This window comes from Mus pahari, chromosome 10, assembly GCF_900095145.1.
Source record: "Mus pahari chromosome 10, PAHARI_EIJ_v1.1, whole genome shotgun sequence".
In the NCBI taxonomy this organism is placed as follows: domain Eukaryota; kingdom Metazoa; phylum Chordata; class Mammalia; order Rodentia; family Muridae; genus Mus; species Mus pahari.
In genome coordinates this window covers 9,703,831-9,724,210 of record NC_034599.1, presented here as the reverse complement: position 1 = coordinate 9,724,210, position 20,380 = coordinate 9,703,831, and the positions used below count along the sequence as shown (strand labels likewise).

At 43.2% G+C, this 20,380-nt stretch overlaps 1 long non-coding RNA gene across 1 annotated transcript in view; it reads left to right on the top strand.

The window, feature by feature from the left end:
- The window catches only part of LOC115064831, a 17,819-nt gene extending 11,353 nt beyond the window's left edge, over positions 1-6,466 (top strand). Inside the window, exons 3-4 of the long non-coding RNA XR_003844661.1 lie at positions 4,222-4,300; positions 4,823-6,466. This is a non-coding gene — a long non-coding RNA (uncharacterized LOC115064831). The remainder of the gene's footprint in view (positions 1-4,221; positions 4,301-4,822) is intronic.
- The last annotated feature ends 13,914 nt before the right edge of the window (positions 6,467-20,380 follow it).

The window sequence follows — 20,380 nt, the reverse complement described above, 5'->3', positions numbered from 1 at the left end:
TTTTTTAGATTTATTTATTTATTTATTATATGTAAGTACACTGTAGCTGTCTTTAGACACGCCCCAGAAGAGGGCATCAGATCTCATTACGGATGGTTGTAAGCCACCATGTGGTTGCTGGGATTAGAACTCAGGACCTTAGGAAGAGCAGTCAGTGCTCTTAACCGCTGAGCCATCTCTCCAGACCCTGGAGATTGTTCTTATGATGTTTTGATGAAGAATGTTGCTGCTTTCTGCCCTTGTCTGAAGAGTCTGTCTGAGGCTAAGGTGAAGATACTCAGATTAATTGCATTGACAAAGGAAATTTCAGAAACGCCTATCATAGACTTTGTCCTCTGGTTTATCCTCATGAAGAGTGTTTTGATAAAGTGTAGCAAACTTAGAAAGAAAAAGAATGCAAAATGTATTAAAGGGGCATGAGGAGGTAGAATGGAGCTGAATCCTGTGTTCAAGGAGATAAATGGATTAATGGGGTGGTGACCTCCCAGGCAAGATCCCACCCAGCTAAGCTTATTGTTTATGCTTTCGCAGTTGAACAAGGGATAGTTTTATCTAAGTGTTATTATTACCTGGTTATTGTTTTCATTTGGACTTTTGATCTGAAATGAACTACAGTCCACAAACGGAGGTAACAGGCTTTTGTTCTAGATCTTGAAGCATAGTGGCCATGAAAAGCTTAGGTCTAGGCATGGTGGTATACACCTTTAATCCCAAGACACAGAGGCGAGTGGATCTCTTACTTCAAGGCCATCCTAGTACAGAGCAAATTCCAGGTATGGTGGCACACACCTTTAATCTCAGCATTCAGGAGACAGAGCCATTTAGATATGGAGTTCTAGATTAATCTATGGAGCAAGATCCAAGACAGCCAAGTTTAGTGAGGGAGTTGGAAAACAAGAAGCTACTGATAATGTAATAGAACAAGGGGGCCATGTTCTAGCTGCAGCAAACATCTGAACCCGGCAGCTTCAGCCATGTGTCTATGACTTTAGAGTCCAGAATAGAAAGGACTACTGGGACAATTGATGTGGGTTATCTAGAGCTAAGAAATTGATGGTGACTAAGAAGAGAGCAGCATCACTAAGGTGAAATCTTCTGGGAAGTGTTTTCTGAGAGCACAAAGAAGCTGTGTTCCAGAGATAACCAAGGTTGTACCTTGTGCTTCAGCTGAACTTGGTAATGTGTAAGAGTCACCCAGGTAGTACTGGTTTTGAAAGCATGAAGAGGTCATGAAGAGTAGCTGAGGCTTGGCACTGTGTGAGGCCAGGAAAGGCCAGGTGGAGGTGCAGCCTAGGACTGAAGTGATCATGCAAAGAAGTTGAGGCTTAGCACCATGAAGGGAGCCTATGAGAGGCTATTGGTGTAGCCTAGTTGCAGTGGAGGACTCCAGAGTATTGTAGATGCCAGTACTATGAGATGACCACCAAGATCAGCAGCAGCAGTGGAGTCACCCAGAGTGTAGAGTGCTACAGAGGGCAGAGCTTGAGAAGTGACATAAGCTTTTTGGAGGAGCCCAGAAGATCATGTGTGGATTCCAGCCATTGGAACAAGAAGCTGTAAAATTGAAGTTGCCTTGGATAACCCAAGATGTTAGAGATGTCAGAGCCATGGATACCTCCTGAGGAAAGCTGCTAACAGGGAGTAAAAACAAACCAAGAGAAAAAAATTGTTGCTGCTGAATGCCAGATCTGTCAACATCAGTGAACAAGAATGAAAGGAATTGGAGATCTGAAGAGAGCTTTGACATCGGACATGGAGATGCAGAGTTTAGAGTTTGCTCAGCTGGTTTTTGGTCTTGCTTTGGTCCAGTATTTCCTTGCTATGACATTTTGGAATGGTAAGGTATATATGATATATTGGAAGTGTGTGACCTGCTTTTTTATTTGGATTTTTTAGGGAATTGTGTTAAGAAATTGCATAGAGCCTTTGAACTTTAGACTTTTAAACATTGATGAGACTGTGATAGACTATGGGGATATTTGAAGTTGGACTAAATTCATTTTGCATTTGTGCTATGTCTAGGTATGGCTACACTCATGTGTTTAAGCAAGCCTATGGGGACCAGGGAGTGGAATATGGTAATTTCAATATGCTTGTTCCAGTGAGTGGCACAATTAGAAGGTGTGGCCTTGGAGAAAGTATGTCACTGTAGGGGTGGGTTTTGAGACAGTCCTCATAGCTTCCTGGATGCTAGGCTTATCCGGATTGCTTTAGGATCAAGATGTATAACTCTTAGCTTTTTCTCCAGCACCATGTTGGCCTGGATGCTGCTACGCTTCCTGACATGATGATAATAGACTGTACCTCTGGATCTGTAAGCCAGCCCCAATTAAGTGTTAAGAGTTGCCTTGGTCATGGCATCTCTCATAGCAATGGGAACCCTAATTAAGAAAGTGGGTTATTTCTTTTAATAACATGATATAAAGATGGAAAGGGTATACTGGGAGAACAGTGGCAGAGGAGGGAAGACCTTATGTTGGATAGGATCAAGATACATTATATACATGTATGAAACTGTCAAATAATAAGTTTGGGAAAATATATAATTTAAAAGAAAAGCTTGAAGAAGAAAATATCTCATGTATAGAAATACACTCTTTCACTGGCAATTGAAATTTACTTAAACTTTAATGTTTGGGCCTCCCATACAATTTACAAGAACAGTGTTTTGGCTTACAGGGTCTTTAGTGCTTTTAGTGATAAATATGCAGAGATTATTATTAAATGTTGTTATTGTACTTATATTTGCAAAGCACACTTTATTTTATTTTATTTTTTATTTCTGTGAGTCTACCCAACCACAATCTAAGTCATTTCCATTTCTGTGGAGGAAGAGAGATGATGCCTGCAATTTGGATTTGCATGTGTGTTCAGGCTAGTGTTCATACAGATAGCAATTGTTTTTTAAGCTTTTAGCTGAAGAACATAGTTTGCCAGTTAATGCAGATGGATTATTATTCCCATTGATTAACCAGAAACCTAGTTTAGAGTGCTTTGGGGTAATTTAAGCATGTTGCATTCTAGTTATAGCTAATAATTTCAGCTTTACTCTGCAGGAGACAACTACCTTTTTGTGACATGAACAAAATCACAAAAGGTAATGTGACCAATATGCTTGCTGTGATTCAAGCAGAAACCTAACCATATTATAAATAGGTCTGGGCTGAGAGAGACCTTTGAGTTGAATTGAGTAGACACAGCATGAACAGTCCATACTGAGTGCACCAGGTTCTGTCTTTACTTTTATGACTGCATTCTGTTTAGAGAGGTTGTTATCAGTCTGAACTGGTCATCAGACAAATAACTTATTTGTTTCCTGATGGATGGCTCACAAATCCAAGAAGCAAGGCTATTGGATATTTACTCTTTTGCTTATGACAACATTCTCTGGAAAGGAGGAACACAATTTACTTGCCAAACGAAACTCCAGTGGCCCATTAGTTATGACTGTCTGGAATAAGATCACTGCATCACTGGGTGGCTCAAATGTAAACAGCTATTCTTGTAAGTTAATGATTTAACTAGTTTAGTCTGCTTTCTCTTTGCTTAGATGTACGAGCATTGTTTAGCCCCTATCCTGGAGTTCTTTGCTGTGTGTAGTGGCCCCTCAATATCCCTGAGTGATGCTTGGGCAGGATCACTCTGCCCTATTCTGAAGTGAGAAGTGAATCCCTCAGAGCCTGTGGGTCCTGGTGACAAACCAGCTGTCCTGATGGTGTCGAGCTGCTTTTGGTTTTCATGAGCACTGTCAGCATCACGTGATCACCAGGCGATTAGTGTCTCTTGCCTTTCACCCTGTCACTTTTTTGATCTGCCTCCCATTTTTCATGTTCCACCCATCCTCCATTGTATTACTCTATGGCATTTGACGTCAGCTGTCACGTTTCCTGCTAACGTCTTACTGTAGAAAACCACCAAACCCCAGTAGCTTTGCTCTCTTGTTCAGGGTTTTCTCAAAGCCACCCACATTATCCTGCTTGCAAAGTAGCAGAACTGAAAGAGAATCTTCTTTAGTTTAACATCTAGGCATGGCCTCCTCTCCACCTGTAGCTTCTTGCTGGACTGATGGGTGGGACTTTGCCTAGAAATGCTGTCTATTCCATGTGGTATGCTGGCCATGCTGTATCAACTGTATCTGCTATGTTTAAGCAAATTTATGCAAGTGTCCATGAAGAGTGGCAGTTTGGATGCTAGTGGTATTCTGTGGCTTGTTGTTTGCAGATTTCCTGAGGCCCCTATGTGAACTGACTCAACCCTGGCTATGTTGATCTGAAAGAGAGGACCATTTCCACCACTGACTGTAAGCTTCATGAGGGCTCCCTCTGTCCAGGTTCTTTTCTTTCACATATGCCACATGTCATGGTCTTGAGCCTCTTCTAGATATCTATACTTCTAAATATCTAGATTTCTAATCAGCCTGTTAATTGGAGGGTTGAACAGATGATATCATTATTGGCACTAGAGAGGATTTATATTAGGAAAAATATAAAAAAATTATCAAATTAAATATATAATGAGGTTATGATAGTAAATGATCAAAATTATAGACAATAAAACCACAAACTTCAGTCTTCCTCTTGGGAACTGGACCAGCCCTACACCAAAGATTCTGAACCTGTGGTTGTACCTCATATCTTTAAATCCCTAAACCTGTGCAAATATTTGTATATGAGTTCTTTTTCCATTGAGCAAGGGTTCAGTTTTTATTGATTCCTAAGAGAGTGTAAGCCCCCAACCCTTTCCTTGTACTATTTTTTGATCGAGACAGAATGCTTGCTCTCTATTCAGGCCTCCTGCTAACTTCTGACTTCTTTATCCCTAGGCTCATGATGCCACTGCTTTTCTGAGGAATAAGATTTTTCAGTCACATAACTAAGGAGTGTTGGAGCTGAAATACAAACCCAGCAGAACCAGTACACCTTATGTTTTAGGTTGCTCTGTTCTTTTCTCTATACAGGATCACCTTTTGGGCAGACAGCCCTTTTTAGTGCACTATTATTGCCCTTTGAAGAATCATCCTTGTACAGTAACTGCTTCCGAAGCATCCTGCCTTCACCGTACTCCAGTAGCCATCCCCAGCCCTGAAGCCTAGAAGCAACCTCTCCAGACTGCTCACTCAGGGCTTTCCCATTGCACAGCTGGCTGCGGGAAGCAGAACTTTATCGTAACTGTCTATTCTAGTCGGCATAAATGGACAAGCCTTGCATCTGGACCATCTCCAGGAAATCCATCCCAAACCCTGAATGGTCCTGGCCCTGCTCCAAAACTGTACTAACCTCCCACAAATTGTGATTCCAGACACGTTTATACCTTGACCCTCAGGATAATGGAAGCCACAAAAGAGGCAGAAATTAAAATGTCAGTCCAGCTGGGCCCACAATGTGGGCCAGTGATTACAATAGAACCAAATGTCTCTTGGGGCACCTGAGGGTAGCACGCTTGTGCTTTCCATAGTAGGAACAGAACCATCCAGAGATATTTCCTACATGCTTAGCTACAGTAATTATGACGTGCTACTTATCAACCAAGATTTTAATGAGCAATTGGAAAAAATAGACCAAGTACAAAACAATTATGAGAATTCTGGTGACCTTTGTCACACGCCTTTCATTGCCATTTTATGAAAACTAAACATCCCAAATTATTGTTTGATGGAGGCCGTAAGACAAGATAGAGTATTGTTATTCTCTACCAAAACGAGTGAGGACCACTCAGATCTTCCCAGTGGCCTCAGGTCCTGAAAGGCAAGCACTATATGATGCCATTGCAGATGGAAAGAGTATTCACAGCAAAGGGGACAGGCCTTAGAATAAGGGAAACCAAGGACGTAGGGTGACATAGGGTTCAAGCTATGTAGACATTGCCCATCTCAGTTTTTCCTTCCATCCTTAACAGCCCCAGCCATTGGCAGGAGCCACTCATTTTACCCAAGGCTGTCTGATGTTCTTTGTGCCTCTGAAGGTGCAGAGTTAAGTGCTTCTGTGGCACATCTGAGAGTCTTTGCTAGGCTAGGTCTGGAAGCAAGCACCCCACTTCTGGTGTGCAGAGAAGAAGAAGCGACCCCTTACCCCCACCCCAAACAGCTCTTCAGCATGGAGAGGCAGTGGTCCAGTGAACAAAGAAAACCTGCCACCTCTCTCCCAGCAGCTCGCCTGTCCCCTTGTATCTTCATGCAGGATGGACACACAATGTTGTGACACACCTGCTGCCCACGGTTTTATGGCTTTTGTGTTTGAGCTTTCTTCTTCACTAGACTAGATGTTTTGTGAGGACAGTTTTCGCTATCATCCTATCTTTAATATGAAAACTTTTGGGACAGAATAATCAACTCAATGATGTTCTAGTTACTATCACAGCAACAGTGAATTCTTAGTGGACAGTGGATTCATTGCCTGGGTTTGTTTGTTTGTTTATTTATTTATTGGTGTTTTTTGTTTTGTTTTGAGACATAGTTTCTCTATGTAACCATGGCTATCCTGGAACTCACTGTAGACCAGGCTGGCCTTGACTTTAATGTTGGTTGCTACAATAATAAAGCGAATTCCAAAACCGTATGGCTTTATCCTTTTCTAAGAAAGAGATCACTTAGAAGACTCACAAAGGATCTAGCTTTCAGTAAGTCATAGCCTTACTAGGAAATAATCATTTTACTGGGCTGAAATCTACTGGAGCTACAGGTAACTCCCATTGTGTAATACCGCATCAATCTGACAGCTCCACATGGAGACAATGATTATGACTTATTTGTTCCTTCTGCTGTTCAATAAATATTTATTGAGTACTCACTATGTGTAAGTAGCTCTTTTCTCCAGTTAGTTACATATTTAGGCCATCCTTTGAGCTGTTCCTCACATCAAAGGGATTCTGGATCATTCCTTCCACTGAGGGGTCCACTGTGCACATTGTCCTTTTTAACTGCATGTAGAGCACAGTGGACAATGACGATGGTATCAACTCACACTTTTCTTAAGTGTCAGTCATATACTAGGTCTAAAGATGACAAAGATAAAAGACACTGCATTGTGCTCAGAGTTCTCTGGACCCACAGGAACAGGTTGCTGTGAGAGTAAGTTAGTGGCACACAGAGCAGAACCCAAATGGCCCTTAGAGAGTGGAACCATTCAGGTGCCTTCACATTGGAGGGGGGTTAGGACAGGAATGTGGGCTTTTGACAAGTGTCTGTGGCAGGGAAAGGGTACTCCGTGGAGGGTGTGAGGTAAAGCTAAAGAGGAAAAGAATAGTCAAAGCAGGAGTGGACAAGGTGAGGGAGGGTCAAACACCAGACAAAGCTCAAGAGAACCCAAAATGCTATACTAGAAAGATGGATGTTTTCCCTGTAAGGTTACATGGAGTCTGAAAGTTTTCAAAAAAGGTGGGGTTAGCATGCAAGGCTTTATATTTGGGGAAGCCAGTTTGATAGTATTGGACCTCTAGAAATCAAGGATTGAGACCAGCTGGAGACTTAATGGTTTGGGTGAAGGCTATTCTACTAAGGTAGTATCTGACTGTGTAGGAAGAAGAGCGTGGTCAAGGTGGTGGAAACATGTAGACAGCTGGGGTACATACAGGCCTTTGCCGATCAAAGTGCATCAGAGGGCCAATAACTCTAGTGGTCCTTGAAAGCTTGAAAATGTAAGCCTCAGGCCCTGCCTTAGACCCACTGAGTCAGAGGATTTATTGTAGGTTTGTAAGATGCCCCAGATTTCTCCAGGGGCCATTAAAGCGAAGGAACACTCCCCTAGGCCCCAGCCTAGGACTGAGACACCCGGAACTCCCACCCTCAGTTCTAGCACAGAAGTAATTCTAGCATAGAAGCAGTGCCACAGTTCCATAGTTGGCACGGAGTGATGGCTGGGATTAGTGCTAAGAACCCAGCACACACCCAGTAGAGAGGCTCTGTCTAGACTGATATGCTGGGTAGATAAGCAGCAGTGAGCTAGGGAAAGCAGGCAGGAAGAACGTGTGTAATTTTACATGCAGAGAGCCCAGCGTGGAAGAGACACTGGAGCCTGGGAGTTAACAGCGAGAGCTAGAGCACGTATGTGTCAGGGAGAGAACATGAAAAGTTGGGTGGGGCCTGTGACGATATCCAATCCAGCCCATTGGTTTTTACATTCAGAGGAAAATGGGAAGCCTGAGCAATATGGGAAGACCACAGCAAGAAGAGAGGCAACACAAGCTCCTTTGATGGCCCTGAGCACAGCCTCTTCATTGCTGGGGCCATTGCTGTAGGTGCCGTTACTTTGGTTTCAGAAAGATTATGGGGCATTCTTTATATGTGGCCTTTCCTAGACAAGGCAGAGGAATTGAAATGCTGTGGTGTGGTCCTTGTGATGTGAAGAACTCCAGGCGACATGTGGCTTCATCACGAAGCTTCTCCCAGAACAGGGGTCACTTCATTCCCTTGCAGTCTCATGCGGTTGCTTCAGCTCCACTGTTCTATTCTAACCCCTAAATCTTAAAGGCAGTTGTTTTCGGTTGTCATACAAACGTCTACATTTTTTCCAATTTGGGGGCCATCCCAGCTAGCACATCTTTCTAGCTAGCCTCCACTTTACTAGTTTTCTCTCCCAACTTTACCGCATGCATATCTGCTGAGTCTTCTTTGTGTTGCTCTAGGACCCTCCTTAGTCACTGATGACTGGTTTTGGGGGCCTTAAGGGTACCCGTTAGCATAGCAGTAGTAGATGCTGGTCAGTACATGGCATTCTTCCTGAACCACACCTTAACTTGTAGCTAGAGACAGGTGTTCTATTTAGGGGTGCCCATAAGACCTGTGAGTTCCCATCCCACAGTAGTTGTGACACTACAACTTAATTTTGTTATAGACCTAACAATCCATAAAGGGCAGTTTTACTCACTACCATATTGTGGATTGGAGCAGAATGCATGTATGTGATGGGCATTTAATAAACATTTTCCCAGTAACTTAACCCATATTGTTTTTAGACTTGCAGGAAGTATGCAAAACAGTCAGGGTGTTGGGTAAATTTTGAGGATGGAAGTGTAAAACCCTGGCAGATAGTTTCCAGAACTAGGGCCAGTTTAGCTTTATTTGGATTCCTGAACAGTGTTCACATACATCTCTCTTTTACAATGTTCACATACATCTCTCTGTTACTCTACAGCATGTATGCTCTGCTTTCCACAGCACCATCTAATGCTTCACAAAAACTCTTTGTCTCTTCAGTGGATCCAGAGACTCAACACATGCAGTAAATCTAAGAACATCTGCTGGTGCCATGGCTCATCCTGTCAAGGTGTTTGGTGTACACACGTGATGATCCAGGTTCAATCCCCAGACCCCTGTAAAAGTAGAAGGAAAGTTGTCCTGTAACTTCTACACATGTACCTTGGCACATTCACACCCACAAACAAATACATTAAATTATCTTCAAATCTGGAGAAAGAGAGGCAGAACTCACATAAATCACCAATTTTTAATTTTGTAGGCAGGATGCATCCAAAGGCCGGCAATTTGCAGATAGAGCCCCTATTAACTGGTAGAGAAAACGGCAAGCATCACCCTGTCACAATGGAAAGCCAGTTGCTAAATTAAAAAAAAAAAAATACCCTTTTTACTTGTAATCATTTAATCATTTCAATTTTTTGTAATTTTTCAGTCTCCTGGCATGTGTCACTGTTTTTTGTGATTAAATTGTGGTTCCCTGGATTCCTACATCGAGTCTTCTCTGCATTTTTCTGTCAACATTCAAATGTCTATGTTTGGCAAAAATACTAGACTGCTCCGTAACCTTACTGAGTCTTTGTTGCTGCTGCTAAGACAGTGTCTCACTAAGTAACCCAAGCTGTCCTTAAACTCAATGTATCTCTGCTGGCCCCAAATTCATGCCACTCCTCCTGCCTCAGCCTCTGGAGTGCTGGGATTACAGGTATGCACTACCATGCCTGGCTTTTTTTTATTTTATTTTTATTTATTTATTTATTTATTTTTTTTGAGACTTTTCTGTACCTTGCATAGCACTTCTGTGATTTGGCTGTCCTAGTTACTGGTTTATTCAGATTCGCCAACAAAGGACAGATAGTCTGCTTTCCATGATTTATTTTTAAAATTAATATCAGAGAAATCATTGTCACACTGATTTTGATTGTCCCCCCTGCTCTTGCTGTGCGTGTGTGTTACAGGAGTGGAGGTTTGATGAGGCATGATTCTAGGTCCTGAACTCTGACCCCACACTCAGAGTTCTCCAGGGCCCAGATGGCGAGCTATGCTGCATGCGCTCTCAGAGGTCACCCGGCTCTGACATAAAGGTGCTTGTGGGGTTCATCAACTAGGTTACTTTCTGGCCAAAATGGACCCTACATAGGAGAACAAAAGTCTGGGTGAGGGCTTGGTTTGACTTGTGTTTCCAGCACCCTGGAACTGCAGAGATAGTGTATGAACTTGAAATCTGCATGTAATTCTTCATCAATTAAATATTGATAATTCAGTGAGGTTGCCAGCTAGCATATAGGTATATGACAAGGGAGTTTTTCATTGGACCTCTGTGGAATGCTAACTTACTGTCATTTGTAAAGAGCTACAAAAGCAACTGCAAGAGCACAGGTGTGCTGGGGCCACTCGAGGGCAGAGGGCGCTGAGACAGCAATTGCAACTGCTTGTTACCTCAGAGTACCACAGGAAAACAGAGTCAGTGAAAGTCTGCAAATGAGAACAGTGTGAGAAGAACCTAGTTTCAGGGAACACAGAGGCTGAAACTGAGATGAGGTGCCTGCTGCAGTCCAGGCAGGTAGACCTGAGGATTGAGGCACACAGGGCCCTGCCATGTCTCACAGGCACAAAGCCATCATTGGGGAAATGAAAGAAGCTTGAGTTCATCTGAGTGGTTTGGAGACACCTCCCCCAGAGGGGGGTTGAATATTTGGGGATTATAGCCCAAGGTCAGGAAAGAAAAACAAAGAGCCCAAACCACCCACTGTCCGTCTTTCTCCTCCCACGGTCTCCTCCTCCTGCCGTTTAGTCTCACATCCTTGGTTGAAGCGCCCTCTTAGCCTCTGTTTAGTTTCAAACTAAGGCAATCTTGCTCTCAACTGAGAGCGCCAGATGTGGCCGTTTCCATGGAGTAAATCCGTGGTGTTTGTATGTGGTTTGCTTTTTTTCTATGTAAAAATAACCTAGGAAAGCTGAACTGTTTCAAATGTGCGTTGAAGGTTGAAAAGGATGGCTGAACAGCTACGATTGAGCTGCAGAGATGGCTGCTGTGAGCTGGGCCATAGGACAGCCAAACAGCAGGCAGGTCACCATCCCACCTAGAGGCACAGGAGCAATCTGGGAAGAGCCTGCAATCCCTGCTCTGACAGCAGATTTACTGAGCGGGTTATGAAGCCTGCTATTTCTGCTCTGTCAAATTCATTCCATTAAGTCTTAAAATAAGCCTGCAACTGGATAATCTTACCCTTATAGAAAGGAGCCTTACGTAATACATGCAAATGTCTGCTGAAATTATTAGGCTTTTATTTTCTCCTCCTCGGAGCAGCACTTAAGTCAGAGCTGTAAAAGCCCCGAGAGTTCTAGAATAAATGTGCATCTAAGAGCATCTGCTGAGATTCTGTGGAGAGCTACCCAGAAGGTTTAGAAGCAAAGGCTCTGTGTGGAGATGGACAGAACCTGGGCCTGATGCCTCTTAGGTATCTAGTTACTTTAGACTGTTCCATGCAAATTACTTTCCTGTCACCCCTCAAAGTTGTTTGGTCCACCAGAAATGTGTTCAGAAAGCCAGGGATTGAGTCCCGGTCTTGCCCTTTGAGCTCTGTGTCACAGCTACTAAAGGGTTCCTTTCTTACCTGCACAAGGCGTGAAGGAAAAGTTCTTGTTTCCTGGGGCTGCTGGAGAGATCTGGGAGCCATCCATCTATGGAGTGCCCTGCAGGTTACAAAGGGCAGGGAGGTGGCCAGCGCTTGCTGTTCCCCTGCCTCACAGAATGCTGGATGGCTACATGAGAGGAGAAAAACCACTTATTACAAAAAGCTCTTCTTCACGGTTACCGTCGCAAATGATGACACACTCGAATTCTGTCCATAAAGGTAGGTATAAAGTAATCAGAAAGCTAGTCCATTCTAGGAGATGTGAAAACACTTTTCATCTACAAAATAAAAAGTTTCTTCTGAGATTCTAGAGATTCGGGTGGCCTGAAAAAGTGTCACATAAAATCATTTGCTAAATTGTGGGGTGGAGGGCTGTAAGAAGGCTGAAGCAATCACACAAAAAGATTTTTTTTAATTCCATTTGAGCTATAATCTGATTTCGCTGTGGAGTACAATGTCCCTTTCAAAAGAATCTGAAGTCAATATGGAAGACTGTGGTGCAGAAGTTTTCCACCCAGCAACAGGATGACGTCAGCGGTCAGGGAAAACAACCAATCAGTAAGCAGAATGAAACAGAGCGTGCTGGGATTTCGCTCACTGGTCTCCTAGAGCAAGCTCAGCTCTGAAGTGCAGGGGTTATTTGCAGTTCCACTGCACTTGAAGCCTAGACTAAGCGGCTCCGTAGCTGAAAGAGCGCCGCGCGCGCAGGCGTTGTTGAGACCATTTGCATTCAGAGCCGGTCCTGCAACTCCTAAGAGTCACGTTGGTTGATGTGTTTCTGCAAGAATTGTAGGGTGGGGTGGGGGTTTGGGGGTGTGTGTGGGGGGGAAGAAAGGGCGTAAAAAAGTCAGGATTAGTATATATTTTAAAGGCTTGATTTATATGCTGTGCCTTGTAGTTGTTTGAAACCTGTTTTGTTTCATGCTTTAGATGCTGCTGGGAGACTAATAAGCTAATGACACAGGGGCCATTCTGTAAAGTTCAGTGCGTGCTCTATAAACCTCAGAGAGTTTGAACTTGCCTGTGAGGTTTCAGGCCTTCTAATGATAAGCAGTCTGAAAACGAACAGCTGTTTTATCTCTGGGTCAAAGCCTGACTTTCACTAAACTGTGTTCTCTGTGTGCACTACAAACGTTTCAGTGGGAAGTTCTGGTGTGGCTTGCAGACTGCCTCCCGGGTGAGGAAGGTGTGCAGGCTTTCTGAAAACATGAAGTTTGTCTCCAAGCGTCTTGTCAGTCTTCAAGGTCTTGGTAGACAGTGGCAGCAGTATCAGACGGGTGCAGATGAAGGGTTAAACCCGCTTACCTCCTACTCAGCCTCACTGCCTGCCTTACCTCCCAGGCACAAACCTCGTGGGCTTGAGCCAGAAAGCATTCCCTCCTGTGAGTGGTGGAGGCTTTTCTTTCCAAAGGAAAGAAGTACCTGACTAGGAGGTGGTGATTTTCCATCTTCCTTCTTCCAGAGTCGCTGGTGGGCTTCAGGAAGCATCCATCCTAGTTGGGGTTATTAGTCTTCGTCTGACACAACCTTTCTCTTTTGATAGTTTGTGTCTTGGCTCACAGACTCCTCTTTTTCATTCGCGAAATGAAAACAAGTTTCATAGAAATGAGTTAATTTGAGCTAAGTAGGGACATACCATTCTGAACATACTCAAAGGACTGGCTTTGAGAATCTAGAGAAAAGCAGAGCGTGTCGCCAGAGAGCCTTACTTTTGGATGCAGGTGCCTGCCTGTGCTCATGGACTGGCAGCATGCTCCAGCCAGCAGGTGCAGACCAGGGCAATGCTCAGATCCAAGGATGGCTATAAAGATAAACAACCTTTCCCACTGAGGTTCACTGGCTGAACACAGAGTAGTTGAGTAGATGGCTACTCAATAATTCATAGCCCTCTCTCCCCTTTAAACTGGAAATAAACAACTTGTTGGCAAATAGACATCCCAGAGAGGCCCACAAATACTGTGGGATTTGTAATTAGCATGTAAAAGGATTGCTTCCAAAGCTGTAAGCTTGTTGTGCCCTACAGGTTCCCAGGAAGACTGGGAAGGCCTCATTTACACTCAGGCATTCATTTGCTTAGCAAATCCTCACTGTAAAGGCAACATTCAATTTCAGGGTTTGTTTTTTTTTTTTCCTGTATGATTGACCTCAGATACCAAACGAAGGTGTGATCTAAGTTTCACTGTTCTGGAAGCCTTGAGAGTAATGCAAAGGAGCTCCTAAAGATTCTATAGCACCCTTTGTGGGTCTCTACAAGGGAGGTGGAGCAGCTGAAACACCTGAAGCAAAGGCAACATCCCTGTCTCTCTCAACAGTCTCAGGGACACATGCTCCTTGTATGCAGAGGGGTTTAGGAAAGCTGTTACTGGGGCGAAAACCCCAGACGCAGGTTAGAGGCCACAGCCACTGCAGAGCAGGAGTCAGAGGAAGTGGGGTGCGGGTACACTTCCTGGGTAACCCTGGTTCCTCATTAGTCGGTAGTCAAGGAGACAATGGGAAATGGCAACATTTGACTATTTTCATCCAGCCTTTTTCTTAGAGACCGTGCCTTTGCTGACTAAGATAATGCACTGGACCTAGGGTTCAGCTTACCACAGTGGCTTCCTCCCACCAGACAGAAACAGTCTGGGCGTGCTCAGAGATTTCAGGTCAAGGGCAGCAGAATAGAGAAACGAGAAAGCTGAGATTCTCCTGTTGTCCTGCCATGCACCATTGAAGTTCACATAGAGATGGCATTAATAAAGACGGCAGCTACAGCCTTGGCTGGAAGTAGAGATTGACCTGGTTTTGAATCAAGGAGCCATTCATTCCCTTATGGGCTTGATCAGATCTTAGCCTGTACTTGAGCAAGGGGAAGCCAGTTTATTCCAAGAGGGTGTCATTTTGTATGGGAACATATGAATGTGATGCCGTGGGTTACAGTGACATGGGTAAGGTCAGCTCTTTATTTGCTGTGTTACATCTGAGAATGAAGCTGGAGTTAGGCAGATTTCTTCTCCAGTGCTAACGAGGAACACTGCAGAGAGATTGCTCCAGTCAGCCACTAAGCCAGGGACTCCAAAACCTGCTGGCTCACTAGGCACAGAAGAACCAAACAGAGTTCCCCTGGAGTTTTTAGTGCGAGCTGGTGGGGCCTAGACCTTAATTTTTGGGTGTCTAATCTCCAAAAGTATGAGACAATACATTTAGGCTGCTTTAAGTTACATAGCTAATGGTTCTTTTTAAACAGTCTTAGCAAATTAACACATGGTGACAAGCAAAACGACTGATGCCACCAGGGCAGCAGGGAAAACTACCCACTGTATGGAGATGGGTCAGGCACTTTACCTTTCTGGAAGAAAGTTTTCTTAGTTGTGCTGTAGGGGTAGAATACATAGGTCAAAAGGAGTATTGGAATATTGAGTTGCTCCCCAGTATTCTGTGGGTTTTCCTCCTCTGACATCACTCTAGAGTTTCTGAAGAGACAGAGTAAAAGGGAGAAGAGGGGTGGGCACAGAGCCACCTTCCTGGTGCGTGGCTCAGCCTGATACAGTGCACAGACCCTGGCTGACTCTGGATTATGTGTGCACAGATCCTGGTTGTCTCTGGATTGGGTGGTTATCTTCTGTGAGCCCTTTTTGCTGTCTCTGGATTGGGTGTGCACAGACCCTGGCTGTCTCTGGATTGGGTGGCTATCTTCTGTGAGCCCTCTTTGCTTCTCCATGACTCAGTTTGCTGAACAAGGCTTGGGCTAGGTGGAAAGGTTGTGTTGCGTGTGGCCCTTGACCTATGGGCCTTCTGATTGAATGGCTTGCCCCAGGACAGAGCATCAGCTGCTGGCCTCAGTGTCACACTCTGAGCAGGAGAATTATTTGCTGAATTATCCTGGGAACATCATGTATTCGGTACTTGGTATGCATCAAGTCTCTCTCTTCTTCCGTGCCTCCCTCATTTAAATAAATCCTTAGAAAGATGAACTGGATCTTCACAGTGCTTTGTGCAGGCAGCTTCTCCAACCACTGTGGATCCAGGCCCTGTTTCTTTGTACCAGGACGCCAGCAGAATACTTTCTGCCTAATTGTGTTTAATGTCCCTTTGCAGGTCATCCAAAGCTGAAAGCTCTAGGAGCAGATGGTGAGCCCATTTGATTCTCTGTAACAACCTAGATTGCTGAGAGCAGAAAGAGCTGAGAGCCCGGCCTTGGCTTCTATGGGAACCAAAAAGCAACATTAAGGCTTTCAGGGAATACTTTAGATATTTTCTCAAACTACAAAGAAATATGAAATGAGAGAAATTTCTTCAAGCAGAAGAAGTCTTAAGCAAGAGTTTAAAAGTTAAACATTTATGCATAATAAATATAAATTAAATGTCTGACCTCAGCAGAAATCAAAGAAATATGAAAGCAATGGATAGTTATGATTTTTTTTCATCTTTCAAATGGGGAAAAATAATCCTTAATTCATGTGAGAGTCTGTGAGACAAAATGTTAACACTCCTGGTGGGTGTACTGATGGATAGCCCTTCGAGGGTGTCAGATCCACAGGTGTGCAGATCTTCAGTCATATCCACTACGTTGTATACAAGGAAATTAGAGTGTCCTCAACCCTTCCACAGTATTAGGGACTTTTAAATGTCTAGAACTTACAGATTGATTCACTAACCAAATCTGATAGAAACCTAACAAAGTTTGAGAAACCAGTTCAATGAAAGACATGTTTATTGTTTATTGTAGTGTTTAACTTGACAAGGACAAAAGAGACAATAGGAATGCCTGGAGGTTTGTTTACAGGATGAAGAGGACAATTTTCTGCTTAAAACGAGGCTTAGAAAGACTTTTAATAAAATGGCACAACTTTAATAAACATCAAGATATTAAGCCATGATCCCCAGTATGTGTGTGGAAGAGACCAACACAGAGCTACTCAGAGTGGAACTGCATTAGTCAGGAAATATATACATATAAATATATAGATACATATATAGATTTGGATAAGGATATTGATATATAATGTTCATTTCATAGGTGACCTTAGACTGACTTGAAAGTGGTTCTAAAGTGATCTTTATTTATGCTTATAGTCAGAAAATTAACAATACATGCAGCTTAGCAGTATGTTTTTAAAATCCTAAGTCCACAAAATTTGGACCACTATATTTGTGACTATATTGATCCAAATATTTGCAATAAATAAGACCGCCTTTAGTTTGCCTTAAGTTGTAGAATCACATTACTTCCCCTTTTTTTGGTGCTTTTAAGGTAACAAATCAGTTTGGGTAACAAGGAGCTGGTGGAGGATTGGCAAGATAAATACCCCCTGCAACTGTGTTAGCTTAAAACTGGGCCGTGAGGCTTGACAACGGCGTGACCACGGGAACATGCTCAACCCCACTGACACCTCAGCTTTTCCACCTATAAGGTTTAACACCAACAGGATCAGCAGTTGGATTGCTGAATTTGTTACATGAGGGTTTGAGTTACATGAGGGCTCAGAAGCCCCTGAGCCTTGTCTGACACATAGTGAAAGCCACCTACGTTTTCTAACCAGGCATCACTTTGGAAGCCAAACTCTCTGACCATTCTCCATGAGTGATCAGAAAAGACAGGTGTCTGAATTATTTGAGCATCTGTGTGTGGGTCTGACTGACAGAAGCAATGACCACAAGGAGGAAGTGAATGCTCGGAGGACTTCAAATGGCATAGCTTTTCAAGTGAGCCTAGTTCTGAGAGATGGGCTCTTATGGATGTATGGCATCATTCCATCTCTAAAGTGTTTCAAATAATAACAGGATCCGTTTATACAGGAGCTCTCTCAGACTAAGCAGACAAGCTGGAAGAACATGGGCACCATGCTGTCTGTGAAATAAGTGTCATTGAGCACTTGTGAACATTCGTGGTCTTCTAAGACTTGAGAGGAGCCCTGCTCGGCAAGGCCAAATTCCCTGCTCTTCTGCAACCCCTGATAACTCTCCCTGCTACTATCTTATGATTACTGTGTATGAGAATAAAACTTGAATTTCATGCTCTACTCTTCATATTATCCAACTATAGCTACCATAAGTGAACTTGAATAATTCAATTAATCAATACAATGAGTTATATCAACTAGATCTAGAACTTGAAATATTTTTTCCAATTTTTTATTAGATATTTTCTTTTTTTACATTTCAAAAGTTCCCCCTTTCTAGGTCTTCCCTTCAGAAACCTGTATCCCATCTCCCTTCTCCTGCCTCTATGAGGGTGTTCCCCCACCCACCCACCCACTTACTCCTGTCTTCCCAAGCTGACATTGCCCTACACTGGGGATTGAATACCCTCAGGAACAAGGGCCTCTCCTCCCACTGATATCCAACAAGGCTGTCCTCTGCCACATATTCGGCCAGAGCCATGGGTTCTTCCATGTGTACTCATTGGTTGGTGGTCCAGTCCCCAGGAGCTCTAGGGGCTCTGGTCTGTGACAATGTTGCTCTCTCCATAGGGCTGCTAACCTCCTCAGCTCCTCCAGTCCCATCTTCAACTCCTCTATCGGGGATCCCACACTCAGTCCATCTGAGTTGGGTGCCAGCATCTGCCTCTGTATTTGTCAGGCTGTGACAGAGCCTCGCAGGAGACAGCCATATCAGGCTTCTGTCAGCAAGCACTTCCCAACATCCACAATACCTTCCAGGTTTGGTGACTGTATATGGGCACTCTCTGGATGCCCTTTCCCTCAGTCTCTGGAACACACTTTGTCTCCATATTTCCTCCTGTGAGTATTATGCTCCCCCCTTCTAAGAAGCACTGAAGCACCCATACTTTGGTCTTCCTTGATCTTGGACTTCATGTTGTCTATGGATTGTATCTTGGGTATTCTAAAATTTTGGGCTAATATCCACTTATCAGTGAGTGCATACCATGTGTGTTCTTTTGTGATTGGGTTACCTCACTGAAGATGATATTTTCTTGTTCCATTCATTTGCCTAAGAATTTCATAAATTCATTGTTTTTAATAGCTGCATAGTATTCCATTGTGTAAATATAGCACACTTTCTGTATTCATTCCTCTGTTGAGGGACATCTGGGTTCTTTCCAGCTTTTGGCAATTATAAATAAGGCTGCTATGAACATAGTGGAGCACGTGTCCTTATATATGTTGTAGCATCTTCTGGGTATATGCCCAAGAGGGGTATAGCTGGGTCCTCATGTAGTACTATGTCCAATTTTCTGAGGAAGCTCCAAACTGATTTCCAGAGTGGTTGTACCAGCTTACAATCCCACCAGCAATGGAAGAGTGTTCATCTTTCTCCACATCCTCCCCAGCATCTGTTGTCACCTGAGTTTTTGATCTTAGCCTTAGGTGCTTCTCAGCCATTTGAGTTTCCTCAGTTGAGAATTCTTTGTTTACCTCTGTACCCCATTTTTAAATAGAGTTATTTGGTTCTCTGGAGTCTAACTTCTTGAGTTCTTTGTATATATTGGATATTAGCCCTCTATCAGATGTAGGGTTGGTAAAGATCTTTTCCCAATCTGTTGACTGCTCTTTTATCCTATCGACAGTGTCCTTTGCCTTACAGAAGCTTTGCAATCTTATGAGGTCCCATTTGTTGATTCTTGATCTTAGACCATAAGCCATTGGTGTTCTGTTTAGGAACTTTCCCTCTGTGCCCATATGTTCTAGGCTTTCCCCCACTTTCTCTTCTATTAGTTTCAGTGTATCTGGTTTTATGTGGAGTTCCTTGATCTACTTTGACTTGAGCTTTGTATAAGGAGATAAGAATAGATTGATTTGCATTCTTCTCCATGTTGACCACCAGTCGAGCCAGCACCATTTGTTGAAAATGCTGTCTTTTTTTTCACTGGATGGCTTTAGCACCTTTGTCAAAAAGATCAAGTGACCATAAGTGTGTGGGTTCATTTCTGGGTCTTCAATGTTATTCCATTTATCTGCCTGCCTGTCATTAATACCATGTAGTTTTTTTTCACTGTTGCTCTGTAGTACAGCTTGAGGTCAAGGATGGTGACTCCACCAGAAGTTCTTTTATTGTTCAGAATAGTTTCACTCTCCTGGGTTTTTTGTTGTTCCAAATGACTTTGCAAATTGCTCTTTTTATTTTATTTATTTATTTATTTATTTATTTATTTATTTATTTATTTATTTTTGGTGTTTTTCAAGACAGGGTTTCTCTGTGTAGCCTTGGTTGTCCTGGAACTCACTCTTTAGACCAGGCTGGCCTCAAACTCAGAAATCAGCCTGCCTCTACCTCCCTACATCCCTGGGATGAAGGCTATTTGATTATTTTGGATGATCGTTTTGATGTGTTCTTAGATTCGGTTTGCAAGAATTTTATTGAATACTTTTGTATCAATATTCATAGGGAAATTGGTCTGAAGTTCCTGTTCTTTGTTGAGTCTTTGTGTGGCTTAGGTAAAATCTTAATTGTGGCTTCATAGAACAAACTGGGTAATGTTCCTTCTGTTTCTATTGTCTGCAATAGTTTGGAGAGAGTATTAGGTGTTCTTTGAAAGTCTGATAGAACTCTGCCCTAAACCCATCTGGTCCTGGGCTACTTTTGGTGGGAAACTTTTAATGACTACTTTCTT